The 15,737-nt window shown below is 34.4% G+C and overlaps 1 long non-coding RNA gene across 2 annotated transcripts in view; it reads left to right on the forward strand.

Moving 5' to 3' along the window:
• Positions 1 to 397: 397 nt before the first annotated feature.
• LOC107028411 overlaps positions 398 to 15,737 on the forward strand; it is an 18,982-nt gene continuing 3,642 nt past the window's right edge. Inside the window, exons 1-2 of one of the 2 annotated variants that reach the window (XR_001457867.2) lie at positions 398 to 957; positions 1,067 to 1,142. This is a non-coding gene — a long non-coding RNA (uncharacterized LOC107028411). The remainder of the gene's footprint in view (positions 958 to 1,066; positions 1,143 to 15,737) is intronic. The other variant, XR_001457903.2, reaches the window with a different exon arrangement.

Here is a 15,737-nt window from a genome sequence, read left to right on the forward strand (position 1 = left end):
AGCCAAAAAAATTTAATTTTTACTATGTAAATGTTAGTGTCACTAATCTTGAGCCCTAATTAAACTACAAATATCACAAAATTAAAGAAAAAAGTCCGCAATCTTAAAAATATGAACCATTATTGTTATAGATTTGCACCTTTTAGCCTAAATTAAATGAAGAAACAGAAGGGAGGGTGCAACGAATGGGGATTATGACAGAAAAAAAAATAATGAAAAAGAGGAATAAAATGGTGAAGATGGTTATGTGGTTGTGCGTGTGATAGAAAAGATAATGAAAATGAAGGAATATGATAGAATAGATTGTGTGGGTGTGGATTTATGACAAAAAAAAATAAAGCTTAAAAATAATAAAAATGGAGCAATACAATGGCGAAGATGAATGGGGAAGATGATTTAGGAAGATGACTGGGGAAGTTGTGGGGGTTTGCATTTTTCTTTAAATTTGACAAGTATTTTATTTAATTTTTATGGATAAAAAGACTACATGTCATTTATTCATTGGTTACTTTGTCATGTATTTTAATTCTTATTTTTTCTTTTTAATATAATAGACTTTTAATGAGTTGGCATGATATAATTGGGCATCCAATCCACGTGGATGCGCTTGGTTAAGACGCACTTGAAGTCAACATGTGCTATTGAAAAAAGTGTCAGAATGACACAACGAAATCTGATATGAGGCGTCTAAAATGAAAAAAACCTAGTTAAAGAGTCTAAGTGAAAATTGCTGCCAAGTTTAGGGGCCACCGATGAGTTAGGCTTTTTTTTCCCAATTTTCCGTCACAAAAAATCATGGTCTTTTTGTTTCTATAAAAAAATTATAGAAGTTACCAATTTTTTTATTTTCCTTTTCAATAAGTTTAAGTTGCGCCTCTTTGCTTTTCTCCAAACTAAAACTAGGTTTTCTCTTTTGTTGTTCCGCTGAGAAGCAGATTATTCTTGAAGTCATCTCTGGTGAGTTTTCTTTTTGATTTAGTCTCTTTTAACAAGTGCGGTCGATTCTTACATATGATTATCTTATGATTAATCGCTTTGATTTTTGTGTTTTTGTTTTTTATTTCAGAATTTTTCATAGACTAAAGCTAGGTTTCTCTTTCATTGTTTCGCTGAGAAGCAGATTATTCTTGAAGTCATCTCAGGTGAGTTTTCTTTTCGATTTAGTCTCTTTTAATAAAGTGCCGTCAATTCTTACGTATAATTATCCTATGATTTATCTCTTTGATTTTTGTATTTTTGTTTTTTACTTAAAATTTTTTCATAAACTTTGTTAAATTTCAATTGCTTTTGATTTCTATTGATTCCAGTATAAAAAGGTTTTATTTTTTTGGGTTTGTGGGTATGTGAATTTGTTTGAGCTACTTGTTCAATTAGGTTTGATTTTTTATTTCTTCATTTGGTTTGGTCCTATTTCGATTCTTAGATAAATATCAATTAATAATATTAACAACATTTAATAAACTTATATTGTTCGAACTCTTTCAAAAAATATCAATCGATATATGTCGGATACTACTCCAAGTGCAAGGTTGATACTCACAATATATATATCCTAGTACTATCAAATTTCAACATCTCAAATATTAATTTTCCGTAATTTCATAGTTACACCACTCCTTTGAGCTTGAAAAATGTTAACAATAGTCTTCTATTGTTGAGTTTGCATCAGAAAATGAGCAGGTTCACACTTTGTTGCGTTATCAATTTTTGATATGTTATACTTTCTATTTGCCCCTGTTAGTATGTTGTTGCTGCCTTCTAGTGATAAACCAAAATCGATTTCGAAATAAGTAACAAAATAAGAAGAGCAAGATTGATAATTACTCTAAAATCAAGAGTAAAATTTAATAAATACTATATAGATCAATAATATATTTGTTGTTTGTAAGAATATAGTACTTTTAGAACCCACGTCTAAAGTATAAACCTTAACATATGCAGTTGAAACTGACATATTAAACTGTAGTCATGTGTTTGAGCATTATTTTTTATTGCTTGATATGATTTTTTTTAATCTGTAATTATATGCTAAACATGGAGCAAGATATACCATTTGCAACTATTAGAGAATATAAAATCTACCATTTTGAAATCTTTTTTTTTATTTTATAAAGGCTGTTAGGTTGTGGAGCCTGATCAATATTTGATGTACTGTTATATATTAATGTTCTCGCCCCGACCCAAATTTTTGGTTGTACTATTTATTCTCCATTTATTCTCTGTAACTAAATATAATATGAATTATTAATATATAGCCCATCGCCGTGGAAGTTTACCCACGGGGTGTTACCACGAAATATTGGTTTTCTCTCTCTCTCTCTAGATCTTTCATCTCTCTCTCTTGAAAGTTTTTGTGTTCTTCATTCATCAAGTGTGTGTGTGGATTCGATCCTAACAAAGGCTTTACCGGAATCAACACCAAATCTTTCCTCCTCCGATGGAACATAAACTTTCTCATACTTGCATGCTAATAGCATTTCAACCAAATCAATAAGATAGGGCTTCTTTCTAACAAGACATAATACATATATTAAACCCTAAACTTAGCTTCAAATTTTAACTTTGACCTCCAACTTTCATAATGCACAAACAGACACTTTAACGATCCAACTTTTAAATAAACAAACACATGAGTCCTACATGGCACAATACACGTAGGACAAAAAATGCCATGTGTGTCTATTTTTTCAACTTTATATAAGTTTAAGTGTCTATTTGTGCACACCCAAAGTTGAAGGGATAAATGTAATTTGAAGCCAAGTTAAAGGGCAGATTTATGTATTATGCCTTCTGACAATACCTTGCTTCTCCAAAAATCAGTCTATCAAATTAATGATAAAAAATGTCTGTTCTATGATCGAGCTCAAACTTTTGATAAACCAGTTGATTAGAATGATGAAGTATTAAATGTCATACTTTGAACAAATCTATTAACTTAGCGGAGGTATAACAATTACTATACCTCAATTAGTTAGTCTATTACGATAGATTGAATTCTCTAGCTGATGTCAACTTGTTGTGTCATATAGTCTATTATAAGCCTGAATATTATGGACAATGATTTAATCATTTACAACATATAATGAAGACATTCAACTCATAATACTGAATTCTAATTCGATTCAGTTAAATTATACTCTAGACGTAGATGGAAACTACCAAACAATTTTGAGAAATACGGAAAATATGATTAACTTTTGTGGGTATTAGACATGCCAAAAATGTTTTGCTTAGTCAACACACTAATGTTTTGTATCTACATCCATTTAGTATTGTAAAAGGTTCCATTTAAGCAACAACAAATTTGGAAATGTGAAAAAGATTTATTTGAAAGGATTGAATAATAGGACTATCGGGAATACGTCTCTACCTCTGAGGTAAGTGTAAGTGTAAGGTAAACATACACTCTACATTCTTTAAACCTAATAATGAAAACGTATTTATAAGATATCACATACCTAGTACTCTAAATCTGTTGTTGCTTAAATGAAACCTCATTAAGTACTGAATGAATGTAGATACAAACATTAGTGTGTAACTAAAGAAAACTTTTTGCCATGTCTAATATCCATAAAGGTTCAACGATTTCATATAATATGATCAGTAAATTATTGAGTATATAGATATCATATTTTTTGTGGTTATCAATTTTGTTTGGTATTTTCCATCTATATAATGAGCTGAATATCTTCAATGTATTTTGTAAATGATTAATAATTGTCCATTTTATTCGAATTTATGGTTGTGCTTATGCAAACTATATGGCACAACATGTTGACATTAACGAGAGAACGCAATTTATTTTAATAGACTGACTAATTGAGATATAGTATTTGTTCCCTATGGTAAGTTAATAAATTTGTTAAGAGTATGACAATTAAAATACTTGCTCATTCCGATCATTTGGTACATCACAAGTTTGAGCTCGAGAAAGAGATGTTCCTGACTATTAATTTGATAGACCGGTTCTTGGAGAGGTAAGGTATTATTAGAAAGAAGCTCAATCTTGTTTGTTTGGTTGCAATGCTATTAGCATGCAAGTATGAGGATGTTTATGTTCTAATGATGGAGGAAGGATTTTGTGTTGATTTTGCATAGCACCTTTATAAGGGAAGGAGATTCTTGAAATAGTAGATTTATGTTCTCATAATAGGTGAAAATAGTAGTTTTTGCTCTACGTTTAGCATATAACTAAAGATTTTTTTTTCATATCAAGCAGTAAAAGAATGATGTTCTAACACATGACTGCACAATTCCAACTGCATATATTTTTTTGTGAAGATATCTTAAGGCTACTCAATGTGATTGAAAGCTTAGAGCTGCTATCAATGATGGATAGATCCATAATTTAGCTAGTGGGTGCTGAATGTACTATACTTATTTTTGCACTTAATGAATGTATTATTGATCTGTGTAGTATGTCTTGACTTTTACTCTTGATATTAGACAACTTGTACTGCTATCTTTCATGTTGGACAAGCTTTTCTTGGTGGAATATGATATGCCCAAGTTTCTGTCAGCCTTCATAGTTGATGTCTCAATATGTTTATCTTTTTATATTTTGTGATCAACGATACTAACCTACAGTTTGAGTGTCTACGAATCGAAGCTAGTAAAGTAACCCAACCAAGGGTTGGGGTCGTGTCCCAAGGGAGCGGTAGTGAAAGTTGTAGCTACTTAGAATTTCGTTTTAAATAGTGATAGTTTAAGACATTTTCGAGTATTAAAACAAACCAAGTTTAATTTTTGTGACACCAAAGTGTCAATATCAAAAAAAGGGTTGTCACAAGTAGTTGAATAGCAAAAACAAAGGAGAAAACAAGTAAGGGAGAAAGTTCTTACGGTGTGACTGCAATATATGTTGACTCAAACTAATGGGTACATGCTTTTGATAGGAAAATTCACAAGACAATAGTGACTAGGCTAAGCTTTAGGCGAAAGTAAGTTCCCTCTCAGGCAACTTACCCCATATAAAATGGGTTCCTCTCGGACACCCACTCGTCTAAACTAACCAGCCTATGCCTTACCCACACGGTGACCATTCGATAGAGGGTGCTTGGATATGGGATTAGGGTTCACCCTCTCGGGCTGAACCTCATGTCGACCCACTCCTTAGGCCATCAGTCTAGTAGTTTTGGTTTCGTGACCTCCCTCTCAGGAACGCCGAAAATACATGGGTGGTTTTGTATTTGCAACTACAAACCCATTAAATTAAACCACAACCACTAGGTTAAATCACCATTAAAATGCATCTAATCCAATCAGCAAGCAAGACCCAATAATAATATCAACACATATTTGCTAAATCACACCCCAAGAATGGGTTTTTAGCGATGCATCAAGTAATAATCAAATATACTTAAAATGATCAAAAGAAATCAAGTAGTTATAAGATACTAAACCTTAAAAGTAGCAAAGGAAGGTAAATAGAGAAGACCCACTTCCACGATTGGAAGAAGAACTTCATTCTGCAAGCTTCATCAAAACCCTCTCCAAACTTGAGAGAAAATTTAAAAACAAAGTTTCTAAAATAAAATATTAAGTGTATATTGTTTCACTCTCTAATTTCTATATCTAAATAAAAAGAGTTCAGTATCCATTCGACGTCTTTAGTTATGAATCGCCGAGTGATTCGGCCACTCGCCCTTTCTCTGGTTTGTTGCCGTTTTTCCTTGCCTTTATATCCACGCATGCTGTAACCTTGGGAGGAATAACTCTGCTTCGCGAAACGTTGAGTGCTTATTTTCGTCGCCTTTTGATTCACTTCCCTCAAGACTCACTTGTTGTAACAGATGGCGGAACTTTGTTATATGACGTATCGCCAAATATGCTTGGCGATGCGCACTTTGAATCTTCATCTCTTTTCTTTCGTTTTGCGCCTAAGTGTCCATGATCCTACCGAATCCTCAAATACCTAAAACTTGGAGATTTTTATCAGATATCAAGGTAAAATACACAATCTAGGACACTATTACATTTAAATAAGACCCTAGATGAGTCCAATTTGAGGACTTATCAACACCCTCAACTTAAACTTTTGCTTGTCCCCAAGTAAAAACTCATTTTCAGCAGTTCAAATAGGATGTCTCAAATAGTGCTTCACAAGAATCAATCATGAATGTAACTCAAACTACTCATGCATATCTCAATTGCATACACAAAGATTCAAGTTGTGACACTCCATTACCAAAGATTCTTGAGTTTACAATACTTGCTACTAATGCAAGTTAAAGCTCAATAAAAGTATCTGCATGCCCTCATATAAAGAATGATTCCGTTTTCGTACACGTAGATTTATCAACATAGGATCAGGAATCTGATGCAACGCTCGCCTTCATAAAGAGGAACACAATGCATGTTTTCACCCATAGGTTTGCCCTTATTTTCTAATTGACCTTTGGTTCGGTTGACTCAAGATCAAAAAGGTCTTTCGAAGGCTTGTAACGGGGCTGAGTGCGAAGACATGGTCATTTGAGCTTAATAACTTTTCTCCAATAATATGTGATTTCCTTAAGCTATCCACTATCTTCCTTTCTTAATTCTTAGTCAAATTCTTCTAGGTCATCTTTTATTTCCTTCATTAATTGCTTTTGAAACCCGATTTCTTTTTATTTCGTGTTTTTATTTCACGACTTTTCTTTTCTTTTTCTTTTTCTTTCTTTTTCTCTTTCTTTTTTTTCTTATATATAGGGCTTCTAATTCTCTGCAATACCATGGGTTTGTGAACTTCTGTTGCACTTATTGACCTCTTCTTTCCCTTCTTACCACACCCCCAACTTAGGCTTTTGGAGTGTGTTGGCTATTTACTTATATCAAATCTCAAAAAGGATTATAGGTAGTGGACTATATAAGGTTTAGGTTTCATCAAGGTTTTTCCAAGGAAGAAGTAAGACTCAAAGAGTGTTCAAAAGAATTTCACACACTCATGGGTAGGCCACAAAAGAGGTATATGTCAAAGTTAGCTCACTCTCTTGAGAATTGCCTAAGATCATGTCAAGATGATACCTTTCTAAATCAATTAGACTATCCGGACATATTCTAGGTTTATTTCAAAGTAAGATCATCGCACAAGGCAGTGACACTTAAATTAAACAAGACAACACACTTTCACTAGTGTGCAATGGTTATTGCAAAAGAATCAATCCGATAATTGGCTAATAACAACGAGATGCAAGGAGTTCACATATTGCCTATGTAACTTCACTTGGTCTCGTTGTAGCTGCACATTCATGTTTGTTTGATTTAGATCACTTTTCAGGTCATCGGTATTGATCGAAGCCGAGACTTAAATTTGTACAAGAACAACCACTTTCAAAACAAAAGGTGGCGAAATTTTAAAAAGTGAATTTTTTTTGGAAGGGTCAAAATTATTATGAAATTAGAACTCAAAAGATAACCATAAGCTCAGACATTTGCGAAAATAATTTTAAAACACAATTAAAACAAACAACTCAAACATATATCAAAACACATAAAATACGCATTAAGAATCAACAAACCTGTCAAAACTACAAGGTAGGACTCACTCCACCACAAGTACGAGCGTTTGTCCTCAAATGCAAACAACTGTAAGTCACTAGCTCATAGTGAAGTTCAGTCAGTGACCATAGTGAAGTTCACCAACCTAACTTGTGTTTCGCCAATGGGTGCACCCATCTACTCAATGAATTAGAATCTTTAGTTCGAGAAGAAATCCTACAGTGATCTCCATCGCTATCGCCAACACTGTTGGAGATTCGCTAATAAATTCTCTATTTCGCCGATGTTTACAGGGTCAAACTTGGGGAACATTTATGGTCAGTTGGCTGCTAGAATGCAGTGCACCAAGTGGCTTGGCGATTCGCCAACTAAACATATTATTTCCTGCAATTCCTTAAGGTCACCTTTGGCACGTCAACCTGCAACATCATCATTATTATTTTTCCAATACAAAAATAATAGGCGCCTCAACCTGCAACATCATCATCATTATTTTTCCAATACAAAAATAAAAGATAACAAAGGTTTTTGGGTTGCCCCCCAAAAAATGCCTTATTAAACGTCGTGGGTCGACATAGATCCTGCCTCACTCAATTATGTTGGAGTTAGGCCTAGTATCACTAGGTAACCCCAATTTGTCGTTTGGGTGGAGCTGAGGCATGACAAACATCAAGAGTTATATTATGTGCTGAATTGATCTAGAGTGAGATCCGATTAGCTGATTTAGCGCTTCAATACTATTATTCATTTCATCCAACACTCAATCTTGACCGGAGATCTTTTGGAGAATGATTTGAAGCATGTCCTCAAAATGACTTTTCTCATTTTCTCTAGAACTTTTCCTTGCGGTGGGAGGTATATAATTCCCTTTACGATTGTACTAGTTTTTCACCTCAAGTATTTTGGTGGTCAAGTCGTTTAGTTGAGATACCAGTGTAGCTATTATGTAGTTACTCTCGACTTCTTGATCTGCCTCAACTGACTTGATACCCAATCCTTCTGTCATGCTTAGAGAACCTGCACACACAAACACCCAAAAAAAACAAAGCTAAAAGTAAAATTAGTAGAAACTACACTACAAAAAACTAAAACTATAAGTAAGTACATTTTCACGTGACACTACTCCCTGGCAACGACGCCATTTTGATGCTTCAATATTTATATCTTTTTATATTTCGTGATCAACGACACTAACCTACAGTTTGAGTGTCTACGAATCGAAGCTAGTAAAGTAACCCAACCAAGGATTAGGGTTGTGTCCCAAGGGAGCGGTAGTGAAAGTTTTAGCTACTTAGAATTCTGTTTTAGATAGTGATAGTTTAAGAAATTTTTGAGAATTAAAACAAACCAAGATTAATTTGTGACACCAGTGTCAAATATCAAAAAAAGGGTTTTGTCACAAGTAGTAGAAAAGCAAAACCAAAGGAGAAAACAAGTAAGGGAGAAAGTTCTTAGGGTGTGACCACAATATATGTTGACTCAAACTAATGGGTACATGGTTTTGATAGGAAAATTCACAAGACAATAGTGGCTAGGCTAAGCTTTAGGTGAAAGTAAGTCCCCTCTCGGGCAACTTACCCCATATAAAATGGGTTCCTCTAGGACACCCACTCGTCTAAACTAACCAGCCTATGCCTTACCCACACTGTGACCATTCGATAGAGGATGCTTGGATATGGGATTGGGGTTCACCCTCTCGGGCTGAACCTCATGTCGACCCACTCCTTAGGCCATCAGTCTAATAGTTTTGGTTTCGTGACCTCCCTCTCAGGAAAGCCGAAAATACATGGGTGATTTTGTATTTGCAATTACAAAACCATTAAATTAAGCCACTACCACTAGGTGAAATCACCATTAAAATGCATCTAATCATATTATCAAGCAAGACCCATAAACACATATTTGCTAAATCACACCCCAAGAATGAGTTTTTAGCGATGCATCAAGTAATAATCAAATATACTTAAAATAATAAAGAAATCAAGTGGATATAAGAGATTAAACCTTAAAAGTAGCAAAGGAAGGTAAATAGAGAAGACCCATTTCCAAGATTGGAAGAAAAACTTCTTTCTTCAAGCTTCCTCAAAACCCTCTCCAAACTTGAGAGTAAATTTAAGAACAAAGTTCCTAAAATAAAATATTAAGTGTGTATTGTTTCACTCTCTAAATTTCTATATCTAAATAATAAAAGACTTTAGTATTTATAGACTTAAGATTTAGTGCTGCTGGATCTATTCAACGTTGTTAGTTGTGAATCGCCGAGTGATTGGGCGACTCGTCCAGTGATTCCGCGACTCGCCCTTTCTTTGTTTCTTGCCGTTTGTGACTTGCCTTTATATCCATGCGTGTTGTCACGTGTGGAGGAATAACTCTGCTTTGCAAAACTATTCGACAAAACACGGACTGCTTCTTTTTGTCGATTTTTGATCCCTTCCCTCAAGGCTCACTTGCTGAAACAGAATGCGAAACTCTGTTATACGGCATATCGCCAAATGTGCTTGGCAATGTGCACTTTGAATATTCAACTCTTTTTTTTCGTTTTTGCTTTCATTTTGCACCTAAGTGTCCATGCTCCTACCAAATCCTCAAATAGTTGAAACTTAGAAACTTTTATCATATGTCGAGGTAAAATACACAATCGAGGACATTATTTGCATTAAAATTAGGCCCTAGATGAGTCCAATTTGAGGACTCATCAATAGTTACTAAAAAAATCCATATGAAATATTAAAATTTTCAAGTTTCCAACATTCTTCATAGTTGTTGCAAAAATTTTACAGCTAAGACCGCACTCTGCAGTGTCCAAAAATGGATCAAAACGTGGGAGGTGCATACAAGTTACTGATGGCAGAAACATTGAAATAAAGAGTCAGGAGGAACAACAATATTTAACGTGGTTTGAATCATAATGATCCTACGTCCATCAAAGAACAACTGCTTGTATATTAACAAAGAAAGGGGAGAGATCCCAAATACATCTAAGAGAATTACTTAACTAATTCTCCACTCTTCTAATGTATTTTTCTATCAGTTTAGTATGAATTCAATAATAAAGAATGAACATCCTTTTATAGGTGGCCAAACTTGGGCTCTAAGCACAAAGAAATACAAAATTTGTCTTCTATAAATTTTAGATTGCTCTACAAATTTAATTCCTAGCCAAGTAAATAGGCACATGAAATGTTCTTCCGTTGGGTTTGACCCTACAATGGACCAAACCAATTCTTTAATATCCACTTTATTTTGCATTTTGAGCATGCATATGAATAACTCTAGCCAAAACTTCTAGCTTACTAGGAAATTTTGTTGTAAGAAACAAGAAAAATCAAATCTTTGTTGAACACACTAGCTCCACCAAACATATTTTCTCCAAGAGTTGCATAATTGATGAATACTCCCGCCACGTTCTTCCAGTGTACAAACTTGGTAAGCAGGACTATCTTGGTCAACATGCGTACAACTTTATCATTTGTGATAACATTTTCGACCTTGATAGCTGTCTCTTCATTGACTACTCAAATGGAATGGAATCTGACATCAATGTTTTTGGTGAGCTCATAATTTTTTGATTTTTAATCAAATGAATAACACTTTGACTATCACATCTTAGAGTTTATTATAGCTGAATCAAAACCAATTTCTCCATCAAACCTTTCAACCATATAACTTCTTTCACATCCTCTACTTCTTCCATATATTCTGCCTCTATTGTAGACAACGTGATGATTGACTGTAAAGTCAATTTCCAACTAATGCCACTGCCAACAAGAGTAAAAATGTATCTAGTTGTGGACCTTCTTTTTTTAAGATTCCCGGCATAGTCAAAGACTACATAATCAAAAACTAAAATACCTTCACTTTTTCGAAAGGTCAAGCCAACATCAGAAGCTCCTTTAAGATAACTCAATATCCACTTGACATTTTCCCGATGCCTTTTTCCTAAAATTTGTCATGTAATTGCTTACAACACTTACGAATTGAGCAATATATAGACGTGTGCGTACCATAACATACCTAGGAACTTTTGACATATTTTCCACCCCATACACAGATTGAGACATTTGTAACTGTTAAATCTGAAATGAGAAGCTAATGGTGTACTTGCAGGCTTGCTCATATGAATATTGACTCTCTCAAGAACATTGTCTATGTACAACATTGTCTGAGAAATATGTACAACACTGTCTTCTCTTGAAATCTTTATGTCAAGGATTTTCTTTGCAGCTCCCAAAATTCATTACTCAATAGTTTCTTCAAAATAGTTATATCTATGATGTTGTTAGCATCATTAAGAACATCATCAATATACAACAACAACTAAATCATGGTGTTACCAGGAATATTCTTGTGATACACACATCTATCAAATGCACTCCTCGAGAATTCATGTATAGTCATGAATGCATTAAACCTCTTGTACCGCTTCTAGGGGATTGCTTCAAATCATACAAGGACTTCTTCAGTTGGCATATAATATCTTCCTTCCCTCGTCTAGGAGATCTTCAAGAAGATACATATAGATTATCTATTCTAGATCACCATGTAAGAAAATAGTTTTGACTCAACGTGTTGAAGATCCAAACCAAATTGTTCAACGAATGCTAGTATCACACAAATTGAGCTATGTTTCACGACCGGAGATAAAATATCATTGTCTAGTTCCCTCATTATTACTGAAACTGTTTGCAACCAATCTTGCCTTGAACATGGAATACCCTCTTTCTTACGGTAGACCTATTTGCATCCAACTGTCTGCTTCCCCTTTGGATTTTCAATTAAGATCCATGTTTCATTTTTGTGAAGAAACTTCATCTATTGCATCATGGCTAACCACGATTGTGCAACATCCTTGCAAGAAATTTCTTTAATATACGAGGAGGGCTTGGGATCCTTAATCTCTTCTTCTGCAGCTACAAAGGCATATATAATCATATTTGGTTGCTGTATAAGAAATTCTGATTTTTGTACCTACCTTTTGTCCCTTTCCTTTGCAAGTGTGTATGGTTTGTTGACAATAATTTCTTCAAGATATTCATCTTTTGACTCATCAACTTGAGTCTCTCGATTCCTTCCTTGGGAATCTCTATTCGGTAGGTTTACTTGCTCATTATTCTCGTTTCTTGATAACTCCACAGTAACTTTACGAGGATCAAGTAATAGAGGATTAATTAAAGGTAACATATCTACTAACTACAAATTTGAGTACATATAAACACCAATTTTTTTACCCTTTTACTCCATCTATATATCCTATGAATGTGGCCTTCTAGACACTGGTTCAAGCTTTCCTTCACTAACATGATAATAAGCTGGACACGCAAATATTTTCAAGTATGAATAGTTAGAGACTTCAACTGATCATACCTCATTCAGAGTCTTCAAGTCAATTCGTGAAGCTGGAGATGCATTAACAATATGAGAATTAGTATGAACTGCTTTAGCCAAAAACACTTTAGATATTTTAGCCTGTAAGGGCATATAACTAACCTTCTCAAGAAGAGTTCTCTTCATCCTCTAGGAAACTTCATTCTTTTGTGGTGTGTGCCCGACCATCTTATGTCTTGTTATCATATGAACTTTGCAGAAATCATTGAACTTTTCACTGCAAAACTCCATGTCATTGTCTGTGTGAAGATACTTGATTTTTCACTCCATTTGATTCTCAACCAAAACCTTCCATTTTTTAAATGCTTCAAAAGAATCACCTTTTGCCTTAAACAAATGTACCCAAACCTTTTGTGAAAAATCATCAATGAATATGAGAAATTACCTCTTACCTACCTTTTATAGAAGCTTAGAAGACTAAAAAAAATTGAATAAATATAGTATGGCATCTCTATCGTCTTGTGCTTGTCATTGTTGAAGTTGACCTTATTCTACTTCCTTAAGACGTGCTCACAAAATATAAGCGTGCTGATCTTTTCACCATTCAAAAGGTTGAGGTTACTCAACATCTTCATTTTTCATGTGCTTGTATGACCTAGTCTTATATGTCACAATATTACCTTGTCATCATCAGATAACTACACTATATATGCATTTATAGAACCAATAATGGTGCTTCTTGCTAGTTTGTAGAGCTCATCCTCCAGCTTGACCTTCAACATGACTAAAAGACCCTTTAGTCAATTTTATAGTTCCTCCTTGCTCATGTACTTGTAGCCTTATTTATCCACAATACCAAGGAGATCAGATGCTTCTTCATATCAAGAACATGACAGACACCATGGCGGGGAACAAACTGAATCAATGTCAACTATTTTACAAGCTGCATTATTGTCGGTTATTACGATTCTTCCACTTGACTGATAAATGTTGAACCAATCTCTTCAGAATATCATATGTAGAGTAAAATTGGAGTCTAACAGTCTCATATACTCCAGTATTACATGATGTTGTTAGTGTATATTCATTATCATAATCATGTACTTGCTCAACAATGGATGCACTTGTCTTCTCTTTAAACTTTGACATAGGGCAATCTCGCTTAATGTGTCCCTTTTTGTGATAGTCCCAACACTCCGCATTCTTTATGTTCACATGAGAATTTGATTTGTACTTTGATTTGCTCCTTCCTTATTGGCTGGTACGATCTCTCACAAAGAGCTCACTAGCTTCGTCATCTTTCTCTCCTTTAAAATGCTTTTGCACATCACAAGAGTTAAGTGATTGCCGCACTTGCTCAGGCTTCTTGCTATACATCATCGAATTCTCATTATCACGATACTTTGAAGTCAAGGAGAATAGTATAGCACATGTAAGCATCTCCTTATCCTTTTTTTAGTTCCAGCAGTCTATAAGTACATCACAAGTTTGAACTCATCTATATGGCCTTACAATAAAGTATCTTACTCCATCTTAAATGTGTGAAGACACTATTGTAACAACATCCTTGTTTTTGTCGAATGGTCCTGGTAAAGCCATTCAAGCCTTTCTTGTAACAGTTTGGTCATCTCTTCGGTACTTGTACTCACTTCACAAAGCACATTAGGTGTAAGGGACAATTGAATTACACTCAATGCATCTCATTTAATCTTCTGCTTACCAGAATTTGATGTGACATCGGGGTATTTTTTGTCCATAACATGGATTGGACCTTCCTTTCATAAGAACACAATCATCTGGATCTTTCAAATATTGAAGATGTTGCGCTCACGAAATCTATCAATTTCAAACTTTATGAAACTCGTTGTTACTTTTAAGTATTTGAAAATATAGAAAACCGAAGTCATTCTTTTATGATGTGGAAGTTTAGGCTTTGCATCAACCATAAAGCATACTCAAACCGAACCATGACTCAGACTAAATGTTAACAAAAACGTTAAAAGCAATAAAAATGAAGAAAACAATATTTAACGTGATACAAATTAGAATGAACCTATGTCCACCAGAGAACAATTGTCGGTATATTAACAAAAAAATGAGATCCCAAATACATCTAAGAGAATTGCTCTACTAATTTTCTACTCTTCTAATGCATTTTTCTATGAGTTTATGATGATTTTAACTGTCACACCCCGAAATAGGGGGATTAACTGGCACTCGATACCCTATAAGATCGAGTTACCCAATAAAACATATTGGCTAAACCAAAGTAAGAGATAAAAAGATTGAGAAGCACAACCTCTAAAAAGTGAAGCCTGGACCCTGAAGGTCATTACCTGAAAGAGAATAAACCATACAAACAATGATGGACAAGATAAAAAAATAAAGATGTACTATCTATCTGACAAGGCCACAACCGAAGATATACCTACTAACACACATATATACATGCCAACTCTGTTGGCTGGAGGTTGAAACATACTGAGAGAAAACCCAGAATATTGTGTCCACAATAGCCTCTATGAGTGACATAAGCACTGTCGGGACAAGGCCCCGACTATACTATTGTACAACAAAAGTTAACATCCTCAGATAGGCCCAGGACAACATGAAGCCTACAACCTCACAGCTGAACCTGAATCCTAGCAGGTGAGTCAATTAGAGTCTCTGCCTGTACCTGCTCGCACAAAACAAAAAGCAGTCCCTAGGAAAAGAGATGTCAGTACAAATAAAAATGTACTGGTATGTAAAGCGAAAAATAGAATCATAATATTTACTGTCAAAGGTAATAGAAATACCACCTAAAACTGAAAATCAAATAATCTCCATGGCTGACATTAGGCCCCCAGATACTTAAATATGCATGGTATGCTTGTATAATCGTATGTCATGAATATATATATATACATATATATATATATATATATATATAT

This window comes from Solanum pennellii, chromosome 1 (assembly GCF_001406875.1).
Source record: "Solanum pennellii chromosome 1, SPENNV200".
Lineage (NCBI taxonomy): Eukaryota > Viridiplantae > Streptophyta > Magnoliopsida > Solanales > Solanaceae > Solanum > Solanum pennellii.